The sequence below is a fragment of the Myotis brandtii genome, unplaced genomic scaffold (genome assembly GCF_000412655.1).
Source record: "Myotis brandtii unplaced genomic scaffold, ASM41265v1 scaffold126, whole genome shotgun sequence".
Taxonomy (NCBI): Eukaryota; Metazoa; Chordata; class Mammalia; order Chiroptera; family Vespertilionidae; genus Myotis; species Myotis brandtii.
Window position 1 is genome coordinate 674,738 of NW_005354425.1, and position 9,094 is coordinate 683,831.

The window sequence follows — 9,094 nt, forward strand, 5'->3', positions numbered from 1 at the left end:
GCAGCGGCAGGCGGGGAACCTTGGCTTCCTCCTTCACTGTAGCAAGCAAGCCTCCTGTTCGCTTCAGCTGCCTGGCTGCCGGCCGCCATCTTGGTTGGCAGTTAATTTGCATATCGCCCTGATTAGCCAATGGGAAGCGTGTCGGAGGTATGGTTAATTACCATGTTTGTCTATTATTAGATAGGATATTATTCGATTTGATTGGATAATATTTTTGTTAAGAAATTCTGTATCTTTGTTCATGAGAGATATTGGTCTGTAGTTTTCTTTTTTATTTATTGATTTTTGAGAGAAAGAGAGAGGAGAGAGACATTGGTTTGTTGTTCTACTTATTTATGCATTCATTGGTTACTTCTTGTATGTGTCCTGACCAGAGTTTGAACTGGCAACCTTGGTGTATCAGGATGATGCTCTAACCAACTGAGCTACCTTGGCAGAGCTGTAGTTTTTTTTTGCAATTTCTTTGTCTGGTTTTGGTATTAGGGTAATGCTGGCCTCAAAGATTGAGTTAGAAAGTAGTCCCTCTGCTTCCATCCTCTGAAAGAGATTATTGAAAACTGGCATATTTTCTTTCGTACATGTTTGGTAGAATTCACCAGTGAACCCACCTGGGCCTAGTGCTTTCTGTTTTGGAGGGTTATTACTTCCAAATAAGTAATTTTAAGTAATTTATATAATAAGTAATTTTAATAATTGATTTGTGTAAAAGAGATATAGGCCTGTTTAGATTGCTTATTTCTTCTTGTGTGAATATGGCAAATTGTGTATTTCAAGGAATTGGCCCATTTCATCTAGGTTATCAAATTTGTGGGCTTAAAGTTGTTCCATAGTATTCTTTATTTATCCTTTTAATGTTCATAGGATTGATAGTGATGTCCCTTCTTTCATTTCTGATATTAGTAGTTTATACCCTTTTTTACTTTAGCCTAGCTAGTTTTTAATTCTCAGAATTGTCCACACTGAACATTCACTAATTCATCAGTTATAATTGAGGTTTTCCTACCCTGACACTGGCTTCTGCCGCAGTTTCTGCTTGTGACTCTTGGCTTTGGGAAGCCACTTTGGGAAGCTCCCTGTATTTGCTTGACTGTCTTTCCAATCTTAGGGGCAGCAGTTTTCCCTGAGTCTTTCCCTTTTGTGGATCCAAGAAGAGTTGTTGATTTTTCAGTTTGTTCAGCTTTTTACTTGTTGTTAGGACAGAGTGGTGACATCTAAACTCTTTACCTATGGAACTAGAAACCAAAAGTCCTACTGTATCAGTTTTTCCAGCTTTATTGAGATATAATTGATACATAACATTGTGTAAGTTTACAGTGTACAATGTAATGATTTATACATGTATATATTACAAAATGATTATCAGAATAAAGTTAGTTAGCACTTCCATCATGTGACATAATTGCCTTTTTTATGGTGAAAACATTTAAGATTTACTCTCTCAACAACTTTCAAGTATATAATACAGTGTTGTTAACTACCGTCACCATGCTGTACATTAGATCCCAGAACTTATTCATCTTATAACTGGAAGCTTTTACCCTTTGACTAAAATCTCCCCATTTCCCATAACTCCCATCCCCTAACAACCATTATTCTAGTCTCTGTTTCTATGAGTTTGGCTTTTTTAGATTCCATATATAATTGGGGTCAGACAGTATTTGTCTTTCTCTATCTGACTCATTTCACTTGACATAATGCCCTCAAGAGGGTCCATCCATGTTGTCACAAATGGGAGGTTTTCCTTCTTTTTATGGCTGAATAACATTCGTGTGTGTGTGTGTGTGAGATTTTCTTTATCCATTCGTCTGTTGATGGACACTTAGGTTGTTTCCATGTCTTGGCTATTATATGGTAGTTCTATTTTTATTTGGGGGGGGGGGAACCTCTATACTGTTTTCCATAGTGGCTGTAGCAATTCTGTATGGTTTTATTTTAATAGCATTCTTGAAATGAAATAGCATGTAGAAATGGAGAAGAAATTAGTTGTTGCCAGGGGTTGAGGAGGGATTGGGGTGGGAGGGATGTAGTGGTGGCTATAAAAGGACAACATGAAGGGTCCTTGTAGAGATGGAAAAGTTCTCTGATTGTATTAATGTCAATCCCCAGGTTGTGATAGTGTGCTATAGTTTTGCAAGCTGTTACCATTGGGAGAAATGGGGTAAAGAGTACATGAGATCTTTCTGTATTATTTCTTGCAACTGCATGTAAATCTAGCTCAAAATGAAAATAAATAAATATATTTTTATTGATTTCAGAGAGAGGAAGAGCGAGATAGAAATATTAATGACAAGAGAGAATCATTGATTGGCTGCCTCCTGCATGCCCCACACCGGGGATTGAGACCACAACCTGGGCATGTGCCATGACTGGGAATTGAACTATGACCTCTTGGTTCATAGGTCAATGTTCAACCGCTGAGCCACACCTCAAAATAAAAAAAATTAATTAAAAAAGAAAGACCTTTCTTTTCCTCTGTTTATTCCCTTCTCTTGGGCCCTTGTTTGGGCCAGTATTGAGGAGTAAAAGCTAAGTCATCTTGAGGCCAGTAGTAATTCACCAGAGCAGTTAAATTCAGCAAATAGATGGCATATAGGAGGTGGCCTAAACATCTATATTCTTTCCTCATTCCACCTCAACTTAAATAGAATTGGCATTGGACCTGCCATGATACCTGAACCTCCTACCTCTAATACCATTCTTTGGAACCCTCTTAGCAGGCCTATGCTCTTTGTGACTTGAGACAAGCAGCATGTTAATCTGTTGGTGTGATTACTACTATCAATTATTGTCAGCTGGCACACAGCAAGGCTCTGAGGTTCCGAGGAAACAGGACAGAGACTTTGGGGTAAGTATGAGAGAGAGAGCAGTGTAGCAGTTCTCAATTTTTTAAAAAAATATTTTTATCGATTTCAGAGGGAAAAGGAGAGAGAGAGAGAGAGAGAGAGAGAGAGAGAGAGAGAGAGAGAGAGAGATCAATGATGAGAGAGAATCATTGACTGGCTGCCTCCTGCTGCATGCCCGGGGACCAAGCCCGAAACCCTGGCATGTGCCCTTGACAAGAATTGAACCTGGGACCCTTCAGTCTGCAGGCCAACTGACTATCCACCGAGCCAAACCGGCTAGGGCAGTCCTCAAATTTTTATTCCCAAGGATCAGTTGAGAGTCTGTTGATTTGCAGTTATCAAAAAATGAGAGACACCTTCCTGGCTTGGGAGACAGAGAGTGCCAAGATAAGCTTATTAGGTAGAACAAAAGCAAATGAAAAAGCTGTGTAGAGTACGATCTGTGTTTTTTTGTTTGGTTGGTTTGTTGTTGTTGTTGGTTGTTGTTGTTGTTGTTGTTTTTGTAAGTAAAAAGAAGCAAAAAGTATTTTTATGCATACAACTTTCTGTTTCCTGGAGGGAACCCAAGAAGTAGAGTATGGACTTATTGGGGATGAAGAGTAGAGAAGGGATTTTATGTATAGTCATTTTATAAGTTTGTGTGAGGTTAGATTTTTTCAACCCCTTTTTTTCTTTCTTTCTTTTTTTTTGGAGTTCTTGGAGGCCAGCTGCCCTGGCTACATGCCTTTACTTGTCCCACTGACCAGCCATTCAACTCAGGATGCCAGTGGCCTAAGAGGAAGAACTAGGAACTCCTTCTCCAGGATGTTAAGTAATGAAGGAAATAAAATGACAGCAGGAGGCTGTTTGGGTAGGCCAGTGTGAATCACTGATTCCAGGCCCAGGGGGTCACTTCCCTCTCAGCTGCCTGGACATGGAAGCCAGAACAGTTTTCTGCTTGTCATGGTGGTAAAAACCCCATTTACTGTATCAAGCAAATCTCCCTTCTTCATTGAAGGTGGCATCCCTGACTAGGCCTTAGCTCTCTGGGTTGATGGTTGTGTGAAGAGGGGCATGGAGTCTATGGACAGTGCTACCTGTAGGGGAAGTGCAGTTTGGCAGGGCTTCTCACCCCGGAGATGGCAGCTGTGGGGCCCCAGCTGCCTCACACCTCTAAGCTCTGGGCTAAGTGAAGTGTGAGTAATAAATGTGTGTGCTTTCTCTTTCCTGGTGGTTTTCAGGTTGGAGATAATTATTTTGGCCATGACTGGAGGTGAGGGAAAAGAAAATTGGATTTCTCCTCCTTCCTGAGAACTGTTCCATCCTGAGGACCTTGAGGGCCAGGAAGCTGGGGGAGGGAGGGAGCAAAGGGAATCAGTTTTGGAGTTTTCACACAGTCAGGGGAAAGGAAATGAATGCATCAGCAAGAAACTGGCAAGGATCTTCCACATCCTTGCACCTTTGCTCTCAACATCATTGACCCCATCTGAGCTCCAGTTTCTACTCAGGAAAGGGAACACCTGAAACAAGGGCAAATTTAGCAGGAGGATGGATGGGTGTGCATTTAGAAACATTTCAGAATGTCGATTTATAAACTCTTCTCATCTCTGTTCAGTCAGGCGGGTCCCCTAGGACCACACCTGGAGCCAAGTTTGTGTTATTGGATATATAGCCTGAGAGTAATGAAACTACATTCTAAACATTCTATATAAGACAGATTTCTTCCAAATCTGGTTGCTTTCCTCCACCCCAAGCACAAGCACCAGCATGCAGTGTGGCAAGTGATGGTGAGTTTCCTGCTGTTTCTTCCCTCCCCCAATCCAAGGTGTCCATGCAGCAGGCGATTCTCAATGGTGCTGAAGACTGCCCGGTGGAGGAGGAGGAGTGGAAAGAGGATTTGAAGGAAAAAATCCTCAGGATGAGCACTACCATTAGCAAGTAAATGCCTTTGTAAGCATCATTATGTAAGCATTCCTCCTTTTCAACCTTCCAATCCCAGGGAGGCACCCTCTCCTCCCCCTCCCCAGCCCCCACTTTAGTATCTTATTGGCTTTCTCTTCCCCATTCCTACCTCCTCCTTCCTTAATGTTAATTTGCATCAGACTTGACCTGTTTACAAATGTTGGGGCTGGGAAAGGTCCCTGCGCCATTGTGTGTAGTTTCCAGGTCCAGCTCCCTTAGAGATGGTTCTAGCCCTGTTGGTCTTTAATTTCTGAATCTCACTTGCCCCCAGACTCCCTAGGGTGTTATGAGGGCAGATATTCTGAAGGCTCTCTGAGATGTCTGGATGAATGGCCCCATAGAAGCCATAACTCAGCTTTCTAGGTAATCTTCCCAGGATTTGTGAGATGTCACTCCATTTGGGATGCTGTGATCAGCAGGGCCACATGGATTTAGACACTAAACTGCTTTGTCTCTCTCATTCTTAACCCCTAAACCCACCGTTTCTTTGCCGGACTTTAGTGGGAATTGGTTCAGTGAGCCTCAGGAGGTAGACGGAGGGGAGAGGGAAAAAGGAAGGAGGGAGACAGAAGCCAAAAGGAAAGGGAGGAGAGACAGGGATTGAGAGGAACCTTCTGGAATGGCTTGCATCTGCTCTAGAGTTTTACCATTCTCCATTTCAGGCTCTAGTGATTAGAGGAATTTTTTTCAAGAGCCATGTGTTTAAAAGTCTTGGCAAGGTTTTTGAGTCAGTTCTGAAGGTTTATTCGAATTTACCTTCAATGTTTTATTTTTTAATTTAAATATTATTTATTTATTTGAGAGAGAGGAAGGAAAGGAGAGAGAAACATTATTTTTTGTTATTCCACTTATGCATTTATTGGTTGATTCTTGTATGTGTCCTGACTGGGGAAGGGGAAATATTGAACTCTAAATCCTGGAGATTGCCAAGGCTCTAACTAACTGAGCTACGTGGCCTGGTTCTACCCTGCATGTTTTAGACTCACTGGAATCATAAATTAGAGTCAGGAAGATTGGACTCCCTTCTAAAGCAACAGAGGCATTTATTCAAGAAGTGGGGATCACTTGCAGTGTTTGCACTCTCCCTTTCATTGGGAGGGGCAGCTGTGCCCTGCAACCCTAAAAATCTGCCTTATTGTCCTGGCATCTAAGGAATGCCCAAATTGCTTAGTAGAAGTCATCCCTATCCTGGAAGCCAAGCAATGAAATGTATGCCCTCTTGGCATTTATAAAATTAGACACTTTTCCCCAAAAGTCTGGCTGTGCATGAAGGAATCTACCTTCAATTTTAAGAAGTAAAAAATATCTATTCCTTAAATAAATGTTTTATAGTTCTATCTTCTTACCCAGCTCCCACCAGGCTCTGCTAACATTATCTTCTATTGGTCTTTAATAAATAATGAATGGCCTTTGGTCACATGATAATTTTCAAGTCTATGCTATAACCAAAGATCCCACAGAATAGTAACCTCAAAGTCAACTCGATATTCTCTTCACTATCTGTGAATTACAAGGTGCTGTGCCAGATATTATAGTGGGTAAAAGAAAAATGTAAGAAATGTGTCTTGTCCTCTAAAAGCTTAAAGTCCAAGTTAAGGAGACAGGATATTTGCATTTGAAACACCTTGAGAACAATATAAGACAGTAAGTAATCAAATATTAAATAACAATGGTATGATAATAGTAATTCCTATCAGTTAATGAGGCCTTCCTAAGGGACAGGAAACATGCTTAAGAGCATTACGTTTATTATCTCATTTAAATCCTCATAACAACCCTGTGGGGATAGGATCTATTAATATCTCCATTTTAGAGACAAAGGAACTCAGATTTGCAAGGAGTAAATAATTTACTACTGCACAGTTGATAAGGCAGATGGAGCTAAGATTTTATTTCCAACTTTTAATTTTGAAAACACTACAAAACTACAGGAAGGTTAAAAGAATAGTATAGCCCTGATCAGTTAGCTCAATTGGTTAGAGCATCACCTAGATATGCCAAGGTTTTGGGTTCAATCCCAGGTCAGGGGACATACAAAAATCAACCAATGAATGCATAAATAAGTGGAACAACACATCAATGTTTTCCTCTCCCCTCTCTTCCTCTCTCTAAAATCAATCAATAAAAATTTTTCAAAAAAGAAAGAATTGCCCTATCAGTGAATAGAGCGCCTGTGGACTAAAGGGTCCCAGTTACAATTCCAGTGAAGGACAGGTACCTCAGTTGCAGGCTAGATCCCTGGCTCTGGTTGGGGTGTGCGTGGGAGGCAACTAATCGATGTGTATCCTTACATTGATGTTTCTCTCTCTGTCTCTCCCTCTACGTTCCACTCTCTAAAAAAAAATCAATGGAAAAATATCCTTGGGTTAGGATTAAAAAGAAAAAGAAATAATAGTACAATGAAGATCCATATAGGCTTCACCTAGAGTCACCAAATGTTAACATTTTACCAAATGTTTTATCATTCTCTCTCTCTCTCTCTCTCTCTCTCTCTCTCTCTCATTTTTCTGACCTATTTGAGCAAAACTTGCAGACATCATTATACTTCACCTCTAAATACTTCAGATTGTATATCGCAAGAACAAAGACATTTTTTCACAAAATCCTAATGCAGTTATCACACCTCTTAAATTTAGACAGAGCCAGGATTTGAACTCAGCTCTGACTTCAGAGCCCTGACCACAAGTGCTATGAGAGTTCAGGAGAAGGAGCCATCAGTATAGTCTGGGAATTGAATGGTAGATTTTCTGTGGAACTTCTACTGCAGATTATTCAGAGCAATGAAATAAAGGAGTAGGCCAAATAAGCACAAAGCATGAATAATCAAAAAACAAAATTCCATGTGTGTTCTATTTGGGTGGAAGATTTGCCTTCCTAATTAATTTCTTCTCTGGCCAATATTAAAATTGGTCTTTCCTGTCCTGTTCGGTGTGGCTCAGTTGATTGGAGCATTGTTGTGCATGGGAAGTCATAGGTTTGGTTCCCAGTCAGGGCACATACCCAGGTTGTGGATTCCATCCCTGGTAAGGTCATATGGAAGGCAACTAATCACTGTTTTCTCTCACATAGATGTTCTCTCTCTCTCTCTCCCCCTCCCCCTCTCCCTCTCCTTTCCTCTCTCTTTAAAATCAATTAAGCTCCTTGTCAGGCCTGGGTTGGGTCAGGCCTGATGGCTGGGGCTGGGGCTGCTCATAGTGGAGATGAAAAGAGCTGGAGAGATGGAGAGAGACATAGAAACATCAATGATGAGAGAGAATCATTGATCGTCTGTCTCCTGCACACCCCTTACTGGGGATTGGGCCTGCAACCCAGGCATATACCCTGACTTGGAATTGAACCATGACCTCCTGGTTCACAGATTGACGCTCAACGACTGAGTCACACCAGGTACATGTGAAGATTTCTTGGTCGTGTAGAGTGGAAACCACTGATTGCCATGCCCTCATTTCTACCCGTTCTGTGTTGGCAAGAGAGAGTGCCCAAAGGAGCAAGATATCGCAGCAGAATGGTACTCCAGGAGTGAACGGAATAAGTGTTATTCATACTCCAGCTCATGCCAGCAGCTAACAGCAGGTTCCTCAGCTGGTGCCCGCTGGCCCTAAGGGAGGTGGTAAGGCTGTGCCTCCAAGCAAGCAAAGCAAAAAGAGTTCACCCATAAATGGAAACAGTGATGTGTATACTCAATGCAGAGAGAGGAACAACATGGCTGTGAAAAAGAGCCAGTTGAAAAGCAAGCAGAAAGCCCAGGATACCCTGCAGAGAGTGAATCAGCTTAAAGAAGAGAATGAATTGTTGGAAGCAAAAATTAAATTGTTGACTAAGGAATTAAGTGTACTGAAAGATTTGTTTCTTGAGCATGTGCATAACCTTGCAGACAACGTGCAATCTAGTAGCACTGAAAATATTACAAATTTTGATAATGCAGGACAGAAGACTGCACCCCTTCCTAACTTCACAACTTGTGGCTTGAACATGAAAGGTGTTGACGACTTACACCACTCATATCAATGGCTGAACATTGTCTTGTTCCATTATCCAAAGATTCATTGAAGGTTGTTTCCTAGGATCAGCACTGAAGAGTTGATTAGCTAAAATTGTTAGCCATGTAATTCAAATTTCTGGTTTTAAATGATATTGGGATAAAGAAACAAAATTTTAAGGTAAGCCCCAGACCTGGATGTTCTTCATAAATCCCGACTTCCCAAGAACTGCTCTTTTTTTTTTTTTTTTTTGTTGACAAAAGGAATGAGGAATTGGCAGGTCCTGCAGAAGGTTCTGGATTTTAATGGAAATGGTTAATTTGATTAAGA

At 41.1% G+C, this 9,094-nt stretch overlaps 1 pseudogene; it reads left to right on the top strand.

The window, feature by feature from the left end:
• The first annotated feature begins 7,744 nt into the window (after nucleotides 1-7,744).
• On the top strand, nucleotides 7,745-8,834 carry LOC102263761 (annotated as a pseudogene).
• The last annotated feature ends 260 nt before the right edge of the window (nucleotides 8,835-9,094 follow it).